Raw genomic sequence first — 18,057 nt, 5'->3', positions numbered from 1 at the left:
TTGGGTAACACTGGCTGCGCCTCTGGAGTAAATCACCGCATCGTCCTTGATCGCAAGTGTCCTATCGCAATAAATTGACAGGCCTTCGGGTGGATGAACGGCGTAAAGCATTCATCACGGGTGACTTTCGAGGCCAGCGCGAGGTTTGTCACAAGTCATACCATCAATCGAATCGAACTTTTGCCGTGGAACGTAAAGCTGGTCGGAATAAATTTCCACCCCTCCAGCATTCCACTCCCCGTGCCGAAGAAACCGTTAAACAACCATCCCCACAATCAGTGGAAGCCAGTGTTTTATGGTGCACGCTTCAAGCGGTGTCGTAGGAATGGGAGAGGATATCTTGCAACATAATATAAATCGTAACCCCGACGGCTTTGAACGGGTGTAGCGCAGCAGACGCCCGGATTCCTTTCGGAGTAGTAAAGCTTTTTTACGATTCTTTCCACCAACCATTAATGAAATGATTTTAATCGATCCAGCATCCAATCAATCCAGCACTGTTTCCATGCTGATATGTGTGTTCGGAGCGATCGGAACGCATCCGAGCTAATGCTCACACCCTCAGTGCGCATAGAACTGCCGGAACTGGAGCGGGGGGGTTATCAGCACTTTAGAGTTCGGAGTCGGAAACAAAGAAGAAAAGGGATGAATTATCGATTGAGTTTCGCGTGGGCAGCCAGTGAAGAAGCGTTCGTTAACTTTTCACCGAATACGTGCGCTGTACGTGAACTGTTCTACCTTCAGGCCGGCACCATCGTAGGGCGATTTCCTGGCGCTCTCGGGGGGAGGCTTGTGGTTCAATTATTTCTTTGGGTTTTTTTTTTGCTTTCCGATCATGTGAGAAGCGCTTCGATAGCCGGTTCATGAATAATATCTTAGCCCTCAGTTCGACCACTCTGTGCAGGACTGCCAGGGCGTGTAATGAAATTACACTGAAAAGCTTTTATCGTGTGTTATGGCGTTACGGGAGAATAAAAAACGCGAGCGATGAAGTGCAATGCATACACAGGCCGTCAAATCAAACAAATTCGCCATCGAACATCCAAACTGGGGGACTTTTTTTTTACGTTTGAAATCAAGTCACCGATCAGTGTCTTAATTTGCCCTTATTCTTATTGGCCAAAGTTAAAATATTATATTCTGCAAACAAACAACCCTTACTAGCACGATGTGTCATTGGAGGGACCTGCAGGTTGGAGAATGAATCGGGCTACAACACTTACTCACTCACTTTGCCCCTGTCTTTTTTGTGCCGGATGTCGTTTGGTTTTTTCCAAACTCCTGCAGCGAATTGTGTGATGGAATACTATTCGTCTCACTGCTTACTACCGCAATTCATCACAGACCCTTCGAACGCATCCAAATCCAGCAACGATTGCGAATTGGTGACACAATATGCGGTATGCGGAACAAGCGATTTGAGCTTACGGTTCGATTAAATCACCAATGCGCGAGGGTTACTTATTATCACCCCTTATCACCGATAAGCCTGCACCCTTCGTTATCACTCGATAACAATTTACGCTCCGACGGGGACAAAACGGGACGCGCGATCGCTCTGCCGAAGCCCCCCAAAAAACTGTCGCTTGATACGCTACGCTCTTGTCTGTGCGCGCACTAATGAATGATTTAAGAACACATCTTTCACAACTTTCACTCTCACTGTGTTGGTTCACGGATTTGGACTACGGCTATCCGGCTGCTTGCTATCTTACTATACTGCTCCGGTTAGCTTAATGTGTGCTAGCTAACGGACGAGATGCGCTACCCAGGGATAGCGTTCCGTTCTAAGCCAACCTTCCTTTGCATCTTCCTTGCGACCACCGGCCCAATCCGTTGGCTGAATGTCGCCGTCGTTCGTTGCTGTCGTCTATCGCACTCTCTATCACTTGCGCGTGGCCAGAATCACAACGGCGACGTGTTGTCATCAAGAACCATCCGCCTCCACCCTTCTTGTGCGTGTTCGCTTCTATCTCGCGCGCGCGTTGCACTGATACGTCGCGTGTAGCGCCGTTGGGCAGCGATTTAATAATGTAATGTAATGGTTTGTTTGGGTAGCTAGCTTTCGGTTTGTCCGTGCTTACGGTTCCCGCTTATCGCCCGACCCGTTCCGTTTTTCGCCACCGTCCCCACCGTGGATTCTATCAAACAGTTCATCACACAGTGACGCGTTTTGGGATGGGAAAAAGGGGTGGTGACTGAAAAACGGGGTGGACAAGTTAAAAAAGTTTATACAAATATTTGCTCTCGCACACAGCAAAGAAGTGGCCGTAGCGCTAGTGTCCTTCGGTGTTTGGATTGTAAATTCAATTAAAAAACCCCCGCAATAAAATCAGCGTAATGAGCAATGGTGAGTTTTCAAAAATTATCCAATCAACAAAACCAAAAAAAAAAACGAAACACCAACTTCAATTAAAATGTATTGAAAGTAACACTTTTGAGAAGCTAAAACTTTGCTTGCCGACTGCATCCAAAGCAACCCTACCACGGTGCGCACGTACCAGCTGATAAGACGAACCTGATAGCGTTACTGATATCTCGTCTTCCCGTGTGTCTCGGTTCACTCGAGAATTATATTAGTTTTCATTGGATCGTTTAGTTTTGGGGGGAGGCTTAGCGGTGTGTTGCCGGGGTGGGTCCCATGTCCAGCAGTGGCCATGTTGCGGTGGGTCATGGACGACACGACGGGAGAGAACGTTTCAATGGATGATTGTTTTTTCTCGTTTCATCTCAGAACACACACACACACACACATGCTTGGAGGGAAGTCGCGCATCACGTACATTCAGTGGAGGCACTGTTTTGTTGGGCCAGCAGACTGATATGCTTGTCCCGGGAGCACAAACAGCGAACAGGAAGTTGTCTGTGCCAGAACGTACGATCTGCCGCTGCAGCAATGGTGGACGGGATGGGTGGGAATTATGCTTTATTGAATAATTATGCTGCTTGTTTGCTGTTTGCACACGGCATGTGTATGTGTGTACGTGTGTCTGTGTATGTGTGAAGGTGCACGTGTGACAACGAATGTCTGACCCTGTCCGTACACCTCCCGGGCAGCCATTGTGGCAGGGAAAGTTGATCCGACCGGTGCGCTGCATCGCACAGCCATTGGGGCTGGGATTAGCACCTGTTGCCGTCGCTAGTCGCTTGCAAAGCCGGTGGAAATGTTTTCCCACACCCGGGGTGTAGTGTGGCGAAATCATTCAATTATAATGTGCTGCTGCCGGGGTGAAAGGTGTATGCCGAGGGCGAGGCCATACACGCTCTCAGCGTGCACTCTGGTCGCGGCCCACAGCCAGCTCGCAGCCAGGTGACGGATGGAATGCTGAATGGAATTTACTGCGTACTCCACTCCACTGGACAAGGACAGAGGGACGGAACTTCATGGGTGGGGGAGCACACAACAAAAAAAAACAAACTTTTATTAATTGCATTGTATCAAACGCAAGCATTAATTGATAAGGACACCGGTTGCATGTGGGGTAGCGATAGTAGCAAAACATTGAGAAATCATTATGCAACACAAAGACACGGTTTACATAGTGTGCCCCCCGTTTGCGGACACTTCAGGGATCTTTCGCACATATTACTATGTAGTAAAACACACATTAAATTGATCACACCTCTCTTTGGATTGTCAAAGGAGATAATCTTTCTAGAGAACCCACTTTCTTGCCAGGGAAATCTGCTCGATTCGCCGAAGCGCCTGCGGACTAACAACTCCTCACGTCCCGAAGAACCCGTGCCGGATAGTCCGTTAGGACATTAGCGTCAGAAAAATAGGACACACCACAGGATGTTCCCAGATTGATGGGGCAAAACCTTCTGATTTGAGAAACGAATGTGATTTTCCAAGAAATTAATTCTTTTGGATTGTCAGAGAAAATAATCTTCCAAGAGAACCCATATCCTTGAACCCAGTGAACTGTCCGATTCGCCGAAGCATCTACGGACTAACAACTCCCCAGGCCCCCTAGCACTTCCGTCGGATGGCTCGTTAAAGGAAATAACTCAAAACGTTTGAGAAGAAAATCATGAAACTGCAACGTTATTTTGAATCGCACTACGGACACTTTTGACGCCATAATTCATATAACGGTCGTTTTGGTGCAAATGCCTGATAGCATCGAAAATTCGTCATTTGCTCCGTCATTCTGATGTATCTAAAAAGGAATAAAGGGAATTAATGATGAATTTGAGGTGGGCCGGTATTCACACGATAGGACCGGCTCAAAATCCCATCCGGACCTAATCCTTCGTACGCACAAACTGACTATCCGGCAACGGGTAAATAAAATCAAAGATAGCCGGAAATGACAGGCCTCTAGACCTCCTGTCCTCCATTGCTGTGCCGATGAACAAGAAGAATGAGGTCTTTACACTGAAGTCAGTTTGGAGCAAAACTTCTTACAAAGCTACCAGTGGTGAACTGCGCGCTGGCGACAGATGGAAAACATTTATTTATTCCAAATGAATGGCGTGAATTTATTCCAGTTTCATGGCCGCTGTCTATTGACGAACTGTTTTTAGTTATCATGGATATCATGTAATTCCAATCTGCAAAACGAATTGTCCTACCCGGTTGGTGTGGCTTGAAGTAATGCACAAAGCCATAGTTGTCAGTCGATTTGTTGTCATGGAAATATCAAACCTCTTCCCCGTCCGGCTTGGAAGTTGAACAACAGGAACACGAGAAGCACGTGAAGCACGAGATAATTTAAAATTGATGGTCATTCTAAAAGGGTTTGTGGTGGCGGTCTCCACTGTGGCCAGTATTATTGCTCAATAAATTACGCGGTTTCCTATAAACGTGAGATGTACAAGCCGCAAACGACGACAACGGGGCTCAAGGGTTTGGGTTTTGGTTTTTTTTTTACGGTAGTCAATCAGTAACCCCCCGTTTGCAAGCGTTTGCCTCCCCCAGCACCCAACACATTCGCCACCCCCCTGGTTGCAGTGTGCACTGCCTACACTTTATTGAGCCTGTCGCGTGAACGGTGGGCCAGGCAAAAAAAATAAACAAGCTACCATTACAGCCCCAGTGTGCTGGGGGGATTGATGCCGGTGGCGTTGGCCCACGATCGTTTCCAACGCATCAATGTGGGGTTGTGGATGGGGGAAATGGCTCAGGATCGGTGGTACGGATTGAAGATGGAGCACTCGGCGGTTACCGTGGACGACGGGGCAGCCGGGCACAAAATCGCTATTGTTTGAGCGAAATTGAGCGCGACATCTGCCAGAACATAAAAATTAATCATATAGATGTGCAGGCTGCGATAACAGTTTTATGCTGCGTAGCGTAGCAAACGCGGGCCCCGAACGGGGTGTCTGCACGGTGGCTGTCACGAATGGACAACGGATGGCGGATTAACGTGGCGTTGCGTTTGGGGGGCGAATGGAGGACGGTCTCCATGCACGTACCGGCAGCTTCCATACCGGAGTTGCCGGTGTTAATGTTGGGTAGTCTGAAAGCAATGTAACCTCCCGCGCTCCCCATTATTGTCTGAATGGGGAAAACCCGGCACGGCTCGGTGAAAGGAAAATTGTCGTCCAGGGTCCCATTCCACCGTGGGCCCCGGACCGGGAATGCAGCGAAAAACAATTAAGTACGAAGTAATCTGCATGTCGGATCGCTTGTTGTTGGATCCCAAATTTCACGAGTGGCCCGGTGTTGTGTACTGCTGACAACCACATTACCACCGGGTCATAATGCCACTACAACGACCATGATGATGATGATGATGATGATGATAGTGATGAGGCTTTGCCACACGGAACCGGAATGGAACGGAAAATTCAAAGGCCCAAAGCCGTTTTATTGCGAATGCCCTCGGAATGGCCGGAATGCCCAGGCAGTACCTCGGGCCAGGGTGAGGCACAAAACTTAATTGACTGCGTTTCCTAACCGAACGGGGTTGGTACTCGTCGCCAACATGACGATGTGGCAGCGGCAGGGCTAGTGCCAATGCTAGAGCCCTGCAGCAAATCGGCCCTCCTGCGATGGAAGAAGCAGTTTAAAACAGCTTAATCATCCCCGCGAGGGCTATCGTTGTCGGGTGCGCGCGTGTGCCGTAGAAGATGCGCCTTCTGTGGACCGGTGGCGGACCATTCGGAAGGATTCGTATAAATATTCATTACACATTCAGCGCGCTTTCCCGCTGGTGGTGGGTGGCATGCTTTCGCCCCAGCAGTGAGTGAGATGTTAGGCAAGGAAAACGCGTCCTTGTTGTTTCCGCCGCTCACGAACAACGGAAAGGATGCCGGCCCCATTCACAGATTTGCCGAACCGTACCCGTTCGTTCGGGGAAGGGTTTCGTGCTGATCTGTGCTGAGAGCTTTCCACTAGTTTTGCTACGGCTAAAATGTGGCACACTTTCCCTCCACCCCTGCTGGACTTTGAGGAGTTTATGGGGTGCATGCCCTTGCTCACCAGAGTGTTGGTTGCAGCAGATGTGCCGAAAAGCAGCTAAACATTGTGCTTTGGTTTGGTTTCTCTTATTAACGATATCATGTTTCTTAACCGTGGTGTAACAATTTTTCATTTGCCATGCCGGGGTGGGCCCGTAATTATTTGCCCGTAAAGTAGGCCAACCTCATTCGCGGAAGCTGCTTTCCATCATAATGCGAATGTCGTGACATTTGCCCACTCATTTTTTGTTTTGTCTAGCACCGTTGTTCCAATCCAACCAGGCAATGGATGATTGTGCCATCCATGGTTGTGTGGGGGGGGAACGGTGCAAATCAACAGGGCGCCATCATTCAAATCCCCGACCTAACGGTGTGTTATTCAGATACGGGGGGGGGAAAGCTACCCCAACCTCGTATGGAGCCATTCATTTGGCCAATCAAGGTTCGTATTCGATCCGAACCCGCCTGCTCGACGTGCATGTGCACGTGGTTGCACGTGGCTGCAACCATCCGGGAAAAGGAACAAGCAAAAAAAAAAACACACACAAGCGAACGAAAGCGCCTGTATCTAGGCAATGCACGCGCACTACCAACTGTCATAAAGAAGGATGCTGCTACAAAGGAGGAGAGCAAAAAAGTAAAATACAACGCGGGGGCATTTCGTTCGCTTTGCTTTCCTTTTGTCGTAAGAGCATTTCACTTTTGTAACAGTGTTTTCTCCGATCCTTTCTACCGGTTGGCTGTCCCGGTGGTGAAAGTGGTGCTACGGCAACGTAGGGGAAGCTTTATTTTCCACCCCTTTTCACAGCGCGCATGAAAGGCCATGGAAAGCAAGGACGTTGGGGCAACACTATCAAACTGCACCGCCAACTACGATGAGAGCCCAGCTAGAGATTGCTCTGTGTGTGATGTGTGTGTGTGTGTGTGTGCGGGTTTATATTCAGTGTATTCAGTCCTTCAGTCTTCTAACCCTTGTGCTTGGCGTTCCCGGGATCGCCCCAAAGTACTATTGTTTTAAGAGAACAATCGGGGCGAAGCGGGATGAATACGGTTATGTAAATTTCATGGCAAAAGATTTTCCCTTTTGTTTTCCGGGCGGCATTTTCCACGCGGGAACGCTGGTTCGGCGATAATGCACATGGCGGTAAACCCTGTGCGCAGGGTTGACGATTGTGCAGGGTGGAAATAAAAGTTAACGGCTGCGAAATGGATAGGTTAGTTGATTTGGGTATAGTGTTCCTGCACCCGGTGGGTGGGGGGGGGGGGAAGTAGAGGTAGGGGGTGGGTGGGTGTTGAGCATAATGCACATTGGTTTCTCGCACACAGCGAATCGTACCTTTGTCGTCATCCTTTGATATTCAATCCGCCTGCCAAAGCCCATTCGTGAGTGATAATGGTGACAGGCACCGGAAGGACCCAGTACCGGGCCGGTCTCGGTTACGGCAACAGTAAGAAGCCAGTTGTTGCGCTTTGACACACTGGTTCGGTTTGCCCACAAACGGTGCAAAGCAAAATGCTTCGTGAAACCGTGAAACTAAAATCATCCGCATTGTCGTAGGTTAGCAAGCAACAAAGCGTACGGGGCCCCTCAGTAGTGCGAGGTGTACTGCCAGTGCTAGAGTGCTAGAAAATGTCTTCTTTTGTTGGCAGTTCAACAGTGAAAAAAGAATGGAGAAATGGAGAAGAAAGTTCCGGAAACAAAATGGGGTTTCGCCTTGACTCCACTTTTTTTTGTCCGCCATTATCCAACCGAAGATTGTGCTGACGTTGAAGATGGTATGGACAGTTGAAGGAGTTCTTCAGTGGCTAGGGTTAGGGTAGATTGAGTATCTAGCCTGCTACCATTTGACGAAGGCATTCGGAAAACGGCAATGGAGTTATAATTTGATTATTAACGTTTTAAAGGCTGCAGAATGCAGAAAAGCAATAGTCCCTGCTGTACCGTCTTAAAAGTGTCCCTATGTCAATCACCTATCACCACTGCCATTGGCCAGCATTATCGCAACTCGCAACCTTTCAAGTTTCGATCAGTCCCCACAGCCCCATCGATACAACGCACCGGTACGGGTGTACGCAATGTAATCTCGGATCTCGAACGTCGATGCGGCAAAATGCGTTGCGCACATTTGGCACAAGGTATGGGTGGCCTTCTTGCCAAGGGCCACGGTTAGCGCAGTGGGTGGAACGGAATGCAATGTGTTGGGGCTGTTCGTTCTTTCAACGTTTAGCTCAGCTTTTTGAAACATTGCAACAATGTCGAGATGCACATTGGATGCACAGTAATCGGTATGGTTCTTACCAGAAGCATAACATGATTACGGTGGTGCAGTGTTGCATGCTCGTTATTTTGCTATCGTATGTTGTCTGTTTGTTAACCAACGTGTACCGACCAGGTTGATTAGTGGTTAGGATGCATCTTTCGTTCTGTACGGATGAAGTGTGCAGTGTACATGTACGCACCAACGTGCGTTAATTGATGGAGGGTTAAAAAATATCAAACGTATGTCGGAAGTACTGCAAGAAAGGAACCATGTTGTAAGCTTACGCTTAAATTTACTTACATTTATCACAAAACAATGGGTGTATGTATCATGGTTAAATGAAATAAATTAATTGAACATTTCGCCCGAAAGTATGCAATCCGTTCGACAAAACATTAAATTAAATAAGTTTTGGAGTTTGTTGCCCCCTGTAACTACTTTTTCCACTAAACCGAATAGTTTCTTTTAACAATTGTTCAAAATACATTAATTACAGCACGATTGAAGAGTGCGCCCGAAAGTATGCAATCCGTACGGCAAAGCATTAGTAAATAAACCATAATTACTTATAAATAGTGTACATTTACAATACATTTGTTTGATTAGCAAATTAGAGTTTTTGATGCTTGTCCTAGACTTTTTTGACTACTTGACGCTGTATTGATTTAATTATTTTAGTGTTGTACATAATGAATCATTAATGAAAAAATCATTCAAATCACGAGATGATTCTCAAAATATTCGTGAATCCTCAGATTTACCCGATCCTCAAACATACATGAGGCTCTGTTAATAGCTAAGAAATCATGAATTAATACTCTTTTGGTGTATTAGGCTACTGAAATAAAAACTTCTGTTAAAAATAACTATAGTACTGTTAACCTTCGATAAATAATAACCGAGTGCTGGCAGTCCCCGAGATACGCGATTTTTGGAAATGTAACCGTTTAGTTAATTTATAAGCACAAAATCTAAGCAAAAATGTTAAACATTTTTCGAAAATACCTTCCTTTGTCATATAATACATTTGTTTTTAATTTAACGTTTTCTTTCCAACAGTCGCTTGAATAACTGAATAAATAAAGTGCAGTAAAGGAAGTAAAGTATTCGATCCTCTATAATAGCACATCTCGGAAACTGGTTGTACTAACCATGGATGGTTTTATTAATAGTAGAGGAATCACTGATCTTCATAATAGAAATGCATAGTCATCCATTCAATTCAAACCAGGATTCATTCAAATTCATGACTTTGAATAAGATTTAATCAACACATATAATTTTTAATGTTTTTATAAATAAGTAAATATTTTTTAAAGCATTATTTATATATGTTTATGTTTATGCTTCCTTTCTAATAGTCTCTACAACTGTGCAAACGTTTTCCTATTTTTCTCTGTTTCTCATTGGCTGACAGGCGCCAGAACATGTATAAAACGGATCATTTTTCAGCTAATAATGCCTTCTGCCGTTCTCCTTCCGAGCTGAACATCTCCACGATGCGATGGTTAAACGAGATAGAAAACCGACGAAAAAAAAAGAATCGAATAAACAGGCACAGTGGATGGAAAAAATCCGTCATTAAGCAATTGGCGTCGAGTGCTGCAAAAGCGAAGGCAACATCCGTACGGCAACCACCAGGGACAATAAGACAAATCGCTAATCCTATTAGGCGAAGTAAATGAATGAAAATAAGATAAAAGCCTTAGCGTAACACAGTATATTATGCTCTCTGATCGCATGTATGCGGGAGTTTTTGTGTGACTGCGTGTGTGTGTGTGTTGCAGGATCGAATCGAGCATAAGCACACGAGCAAGCAGCCACATGCGAACGACATGGTTGGTGGTGGTGGTGGGAAAATTCAATTCCGTTTTCCATCGAAGCAGCTGGGGGGTTTTCATCGATAGTGCAAAAGCACAGGCTACATGGATAATGTGGAAGAGGGAAGCACAGAAGAAAAAAACGTCATAGGCAATGGAGTTTCTTGCCATGTGCCTTAGGAAGGAAATATCCATCTCTGACACGATTCGAACACGATTTTTAATCCATTGCCCACACACACACACACACACACGCTCTATCCCCCTCCCACATTCTATCCCATTCGGGACCGTTAGAATCCATGTCTGGCTTGTTCATTTAGCTGTTGGAAATTCTGTTCCTTTTTCCTCCCATATTTTGACACTTCAACTCGAGCATCAGGCAAGGTGGACCGGGGCTCCGAGGGGGATTGACTTTTGCCATTGGAAACCTCCCAGTCTTGGGATGGGGTTTTTTTTTTGTGTCGTGCCCCGTAAGAGGAACGCACTGCCTCACGGACGTAAAAGCTGCACGGTGGTTGCATTGCTGGCGAGAACATAATGGACCAGAAAATGACTGTGATTTGCTATAATTGATTTCGATAATTTTCCTATTTCCAATCCTTAAGGACGCGTTGGCAGCGACGGCATCGACGGCCGTGCTCGTACCGTAGCCGTGCAAGCGTGGGGTGTGCCGAGAGCTAATGGAATCGAGGCGATAAATCGTGCCCGAAGTGGGTGTGTGATTAAAATTTAATTCCAATGTGCATTTTTTTGTTGCCTTCATGCTCCGGGGCACAATGGGAATTGCATGGGAAAAGGTGCTTGCGAAACGGAACTCGATGCGATGCGTCGTGGTGTAAGAAATTAAAGTTAACTTCCCCACGACGGCGGCGTGTAGTGCACACCGGAAAGCCCTGTTGAATTTTGGGCAAATATTGAATGTTTAGGAAAAGTACCGACGATGGCAGAAAGTCTTGCTGCATGGGGCTAAGGTAAGCTTCGGCAAACGGCGAGCCATGCTGCTGGGATTGGCCGGGATGGACACAAATATTTGCTTTTAAAATGGTGCGCTACGGGTGAAAGGGTGAAGTGTTAGCTTTTTCCCTTCTCGATTGGGAATGTTTTCTTTATGTCCCCGCGGGGGTACTTTCGTGTTTCAAGTTTGTTTCCAACGATTCCGTCCCGTTACGTTCGGATTCGAAACAGATTGGGGAAAGTTCGGGAAATTGTTGGCAGGAAAGAAAGTAAAGTGGATGTACTATTTTTTGTCTGTTAAAGTATCTATTGTCTTTTTTTTTTGTAAGCATACTTAACGCACCTTCAGAGGGAATAAGAGCATTGATGGATATAAAAAAATCGACCGAACAGTGTCCGAAGTGATCAAAAACCGCTGAGCTCTCCGTAATCATTAAATGGTTACTGAGGTATGAGATAATAACCTCTTTTCTTTGTAACTTGTTTCATTTAATTATATTATCCAAATCATTTACAAACCTCAGGATTCGTTAGCCCCAAAAGACTTGCTTAGACCTTTTTAGTAAATTTTGTAAATGAAAGCAGTAGCTGTGGTCATATCATCTCAAGCATCTTATGGGTTATTTTGAAATTTCCACAAAGCTAATCATATCATCTAAATCAATTTCTAGCCTCGTGATTCGCAAGCCCCAAAAGTCAACTATTAACTAGAAGTCGGTGAAGTCTTGCAATTTCCATTTATTTCTCGAGAAATGACCAAATCAATAGCGCTAGTCATATCATCTCAGGGCTCTTTTGAATTATTTTACACTATCCAAGCTTTATGGAACTCATATCATAACATCTAAATCCTTTCCATACCTCAGGATTCGTTAGCCCTAAAATTCAACTATTGTCGGTAATTTCTTGAGAAATTGTCAAAGCAATAGTCATATCATCTAAAAGATCCAATCAGTTCTTTCGAAATTCCAGCTAAGTCTGTTCCTGCTTGCAAGAGTGGTCATGGCCAACATGTCAACATGTCAAGCGAAGGTCTCTTAATACTGTGCTGTCACCACGAGGACAGAAAAATACTACTTTTTGTCAGATAGTTCCCGCAAGTCTACAGGACATCAGCACTACATAGTTGTGGTTTTCTAGCGAAATTATCCAGCCAGGACCCTTGCATATTCTTGTATTGGCCCATACGCACCACTTCTTAAACAACTAACCACAAATAGCGGCCTTCCGTCTTCACCTTAATCAAAATAAAATCAATCGAAATGCTTCTTAAAATCGGCCATCCAACCCAAGCGTGCCTATGACGGGCAGAGCCGGTGCTGGTGGAGTGTGGTGGAGCAGTTTGGCCGTGCATAAATAATGTGCATCCTTAACTGTCCTCCAAACAAAGTACCACTTGCAACCGAGACGATAATTCCCTGGATTTGCTGAACCGGGGATTATGCACAAGGCGATGCGATCGTCTGGATGGGACAGGTTCCCGGCAATGCACGCATGCATCATCGTTACCTCGGGATCAACAACAGCATTATTGTGTGGCTCATGCGAACCGGTCGGCGGACCGATGGAGGGGGATTTATTTATGAATCTCTCGGCCGACTGCACCGGGATGCCGGGTCCGGGCCACTAACCGCAGAAACACGAGAGTCACCAACCAACCTACCTTTTTGTCCGCAAATGCCCTTCCGGTGGTGGACGTCTCCGCCGGCCCGTGTGACCGTATCTGCAATGAAACGAAAAATAATACCCCCATGTTAGAATCGACTGCAGCAATCCATTGGTTGATTATCTGCCGGGGCCAGGGTGGCCCTTTCCAGGGCTTGACCTAGTTTGGTGCCACATGGGGTGCCAGCAGTACGCTCGGGCTCGTGCATCTTGCAGGCAGCAGCAGCCAGTGAGCCGGAACTTTGACGTAGGATTATGGGCCAAGCAGTATCCGTCCGGCCGGCCAGTGTTCAAAGTCACGGGCAGCGCTGTCCAATCCAGTGCAGGGATTGGTAGAAGAGCACTTGGAGGGATGGGAGAGTTTTCGGGTATGCGGGTCGTAAAGCGTAAAGCCAGTGAAGAGCGCTCACTTATCCGGCGATTAATTTTTAGCACACACACGAAGCTAACGATTCTCCCCCCCCTGGCTCCCCGGGTTGGCTGTAGGGGTGGGAGGATGCACGCGGGGCGAGGGAATCACTGCTGCGGTGGATGGATGCTAATCCTGTTCTCCAAAACCCGATCAAAAGGCACGAACAAACACGGCAACTGATCCCCGAGGATTGGAAAAGCCGCGCATATAGGAACCGGAGCGTTTCTAATTGTTGGACGCGTTTCAACCGACGCCCCAACCCGCTTTGCCAATAATGTGTGCATATAATGCCATGCTCATTTATATGCAAAGGACAGTAATGAGCTTTGTTTTGCTACATGGTGTTCATCATACAGAACACCTCATCCTCCTCTCGCCAACCCCCCCTCTCGCAGCACGTTCGGTTGGTCGCTCCCGACCCGCTAATAATGATGATGGCAAAGTGATGCGAATCAATCCATTTGGCAAATTCTAAATTTGCTAACCCCGTCCCGATTTAATGAGTGTTAAATGGGGGGGTATTTTTGAGGGAGGGGGTTGAAACAGCGGGGAATGTCGAAATAGGGTGAGGCAAAAAAGAAAGAAGAACCAACCGGGTCGCACAATAATTAGATTGTGTACGGTTGTGCAAACAGAGTGCGCGCGATGCAATTAATCTGTAGCGTAAACAGAAGCTTTGGAATAGTTTTCAATTAACACTATTATTGTTAACGAGACACCGGGACCGGTAGATGGTATCGCGTGGCCAAGGGACGCCATCGATGGTTTGCGGTGTTTGGCTTTTTAATTATAACCAGCCGGTTTTACCCGGTGCTGTTTTGGCGGCAGCACCGAACCGATCCGAAGTGATGCGATTGTAACACACTTTTAATCGCATTTAGAATGATTTGTGCAACGCTGGCGCTGCTGCAGCGTGGGGCCCAGTGAAGCGTTAAGCGGTGGATGTTGGTTTTTGGAATATTGTGATTCGTTGGCAAATTAATTAAACCGCAGCTGCACACCGCAGAACGGGGGCAATTTTTCCTTTGTTACAAATTGTTATTTTGTTGTGCGCAGATTGTTTGTGTGGAACCAACGGAACGTAAAAAAAGGGTAATTTATCTTAATGAGGTTGATAAAATGTAGTGTGCTGTGTCAAGTTTTGTGTTGTAAACATATAAATGTTAATTTATACGATATAAACGTTAATACAACTCAAATATTAGCAATTAGAGAAAATAAGTTGCCTATAAAAACATGTTTCCTCTCTCAAATGTCAAACAACACAACGTTAAGATTTTTGCCTCCTGTGAGGATTGAACTCACGACCGCTGGTTTACGAGACCAGCGCTCTACCACTGAGCTAAAGAGGCGTGTACACAAGTGCGTGTACAATTACGCTTGATAAGCTTCGGTGTGCGTTGCCTTTATTCCCCCGCACCTTGCTCGAATTGTACACAACGAGATGCGTACGTTATTAATCTAGCTCGAAACCACTTTTACACAGCGTACCGAGTTGGAGTCTAAAATTGGAATGGAACGGAACTACTACGAAAACCCATTTCTTCCTTCCAAACCCAGAATGATCGATGATCGGTGTTCGATAACAATGCTGCTTAGGAGGTATTATGATTGTGCGTGTACACGTGTGCACGTGTGTGTGTGTGTGTGCAGCTTTTTGCGGTAATCACTTACCAATGCACTCAGTCATTTGACCACTAAACCACTCGCTCTCTAGGCTTGGTCCCATTAATAATGATGATGTCGATTGACGCCCAACGGCTTGACCTCATCAGTACCGAGATCCTCGACTCGGTATGCGTCGTCGGGGCAGGTGAGCGAACATCGAATGTGGCACCACAATGGAGTTTCATTTAACTCGGTGGTTTTGGGTGCGATGTTGCACGACCCGCCCTGGCGATACGACTCGAACACTGATGAAGTGCCATCAATCCACACAGACACTTCACGGCTCCGGTCGTGCCGGATGGGCCCCGGCGATGGAATTCGTTCACTGCAGACAATTAGGTTTGTGGTTGCACTTGATTACTATCAAGCGATAGCGCGCACGGGGATGGACGCGCTAGGACGCGCCAGCTGCAATGGCGTACCAATCAACCTTTAGATTCCCATTACCATCGGGGTCTTATTAGTCGCTTGGCCGTCCTTCAGCGTGGTTTGGTTGACATTTTGATTCTGCACTCAGTCAGTTAGAGCCGGAAGCTGTCAATTCGACCGTTCGTATGCCGCCGTGCCCGGTATCAGTTATGCAAACAAAACACGACACTTAAGCGGGCGACACTAATCGAAATGGTTGCAGGGCACCTGGGGGGGGGCAGACGTACCGGGTTAATTTTCCGAAAAAATGGTGCAGAAATTCAGTTTGCCAAAGTGTCATAAAAAAGGAAAGGAACCAAAAAAAAATGAGACAGACAAACGGTGTAATGAAACGATGTCCCTAACTAAAGTAAGAAAGTCGGAAGGCAAAAGTCACCGTTCCCCGGGTGCGTGTGAAGGCGAAACGTGAAACTTTTGCCACGCAAAACGGTCCCAACATATGCTGCACGGGGCGCAATGATGGTGTGCTTTAGGAAAACCACAGTTTTTGACCTTTTACACCAAAAACCACCCACCCACACACACACATGATCTGTTGCCACAGAGAAATACGCATTTTATTAATTTTGTTTCACCGTGTTTTTGTTGTTGTTGCTGTTATTGCTGTGTTCTGTTCTACCCTCCGCACTGCAAGGCCATGGAAGTTTGTTGTTTTGCGTTTTGCGAATACTCAATACCGAGCTTCTTGCGTGCCATGTTTTGTTCACCACTGTTTCTGTGGTCACAGCGCGTGTACAGAAAAAAGGAGAACTGTTTGGAACTGTGATGAACAAAAAGCTGCCGAAACATTAGCCCCAGAACTGCCCCGTGTTGGTTGGTTGCTCCGTCTTCGAACAGCCATCGAACAGTTGTCTATGCGCCGCCTGGAACACATGGATTCGGTGGATGGTTGCTGTGTGAAATGGTGTTTCTGGTGTGGCTAGGGACGGTCCCGGTGGGAAGTTTTTACTTCCGCGTGGTGGGACGCACCATTCCAGCATCCGCTAGGACGCGCTCGGTACCGGTTGAGGCGATTAGAGCGTGGAAAAAAGTTTCTCTTCCCGGACGATTCGCTAAATATGGTGCAGAAGTTATTTGCTCGCATGTATCGTCGGTTGTTCCGCGTAAGTGGTGTTTGTACATTTTTGTCCATTAGGGATATATTGAAAGTAATGGTTTAATGCGATCGTACGGTAAATTTTAGAATACTTTTGATGGGGCAGGTTATTATACGTTTCTATTGCAAAGAAATAAAATAAATGTTAATTGAAGAGAACGATGTACGAAGAAATTTCCTGAATCGAGTTTCATCGTTACGTTCTATGCTAGTGGAGCAAACTTGAAGATTTGCAATAAATTATTCTTTAATATTTAATATGGTCTGATTTAAAATCCCGCATCTGTGTTTTTTAATTACTATTAATTACTTGAAGTTAGGAATTGATCAATCATCTCGAGGATACAGTAATAAAATGATTCTAATCCAAAGATTCATTAGAGACAACACTATCAAAAATCACTATAAATCATTTCGAAACAGGAATTGCATACTTTTAGGCGTTGTGGAATAAAGACACAACTCCTACACAGAATGCAACCAATATTTATAACAACATTCTCTCTCTCTCTCTCTCTCTCTCTCTCTCTCTCTCTCTCTCTCTCTCTCTCTCTCTCTCTCTCTCTCTTTCTCTTCTTGGCGTAACGATCTAGTAGGCCATGTCTGTCATGTCGGGCTTACTAGATTTATTTTTCCAAGTAGCACGGATAGTCAGTCCTTGCGTTCGGAGGATTGGGTCCGGTCCGTTCGTGTGAAGACCATTGCCGCTACCATCATGCCACGCTCAAAAACATTAAAGGTTTTATTTTTAATTGTAAACAAGTTATTTATTATACGTACGGAACATTTGGAACCAACACGGTCCCCATTGGATGTGTTGTTATAAAATCCTCTAATGAACGCGTACGTATCGGCCAAAGGAAGAACCGCGGCATAAGCTCCGTTCGGGGGGAAGGTTTTGCCCCCGAGATAAGCAAGCCAAAAACTAATTAATACACTCGTTAGTCTGTGACAACGAAACCGTAACCGAATGAAAAAAAAAAACTCGTTTCGACAGCTACCGGAGCACTGAAAATGACCACCGCCAACTGACTGCGACCCCGGTACGACTTTTGAACTCCACTGTTCTCGGCTTCGCTTCCACCGTTCCCACAACACACCACGGCCATGTGCACCGCCGGCTTGCAAGCACTCGCCCACGGGGCATCGGGAAAAGTCACGAAAGTTTATGGCCATTATACAACGGTACCGATTATGTCATGCGATACTGCGAAAACGTTCGGCATCTGGTCCCCAAAAGGGTGTGCTAGGAGGTTGCCCGACCTGTCCGCGTCCCACACAGCCCGCGCATATCCGGTTGCAACCCGATCAGCGTTCCAATGGAAAGCCACGTGTGTGGGA

The 18,057-nt window shown here is 46.3% G+C and overlaps 1 protein-coding gene and 1 non-coding gene across 2 annotated transcripts in view; both read right to left on the bottom strand.

Moving 5' to 3' along the window:
- Positions 1-18,057, bottom strand: part of LOC128309424 (uncharacterized) — a 77,155-nt gene that overhangs the window by 20,903 nt on the left and 38,195 nt on the right. Inside the window, exon 2 of the mRNA XM_053045805.1 lies at positions 13,110-13,169. The gene's annotated coding sequence lies outside the window, so the exon portion shown is untranslated. The remainder of the gene's footprint in view (positions 1-13,109; positions 13,170-18,057) is intronic.
- Positions 14,804-14,875, bottom strand: Trnat-cgu (transfer RNA threonine (anticodon CGU)). Its single transcript has one exon. It is a non-coding gene; the product is annotated as a tRNA-Thr (tRNA).

The sequence above is a fragment of the Anopheles moucheti genome, chromosome 2, assembly GCF_943734755.1.
Source record: "Anopheles moucheti chromosome 2, idAnoMoucSN_F20_07, whole genome shotgun sequence".
Taxonomy (NCBI): Eukaryota; Metazoa; Arthropoda; class Insecta; order Diptera; family Culicidae; genus Anopheles; species Anopheles moucheti.
The sequence above is the reverse complement of the archived record's forward strand: the minus strand, read 5'-3'. Positions and strand labels throughout refer to the sequence as shown.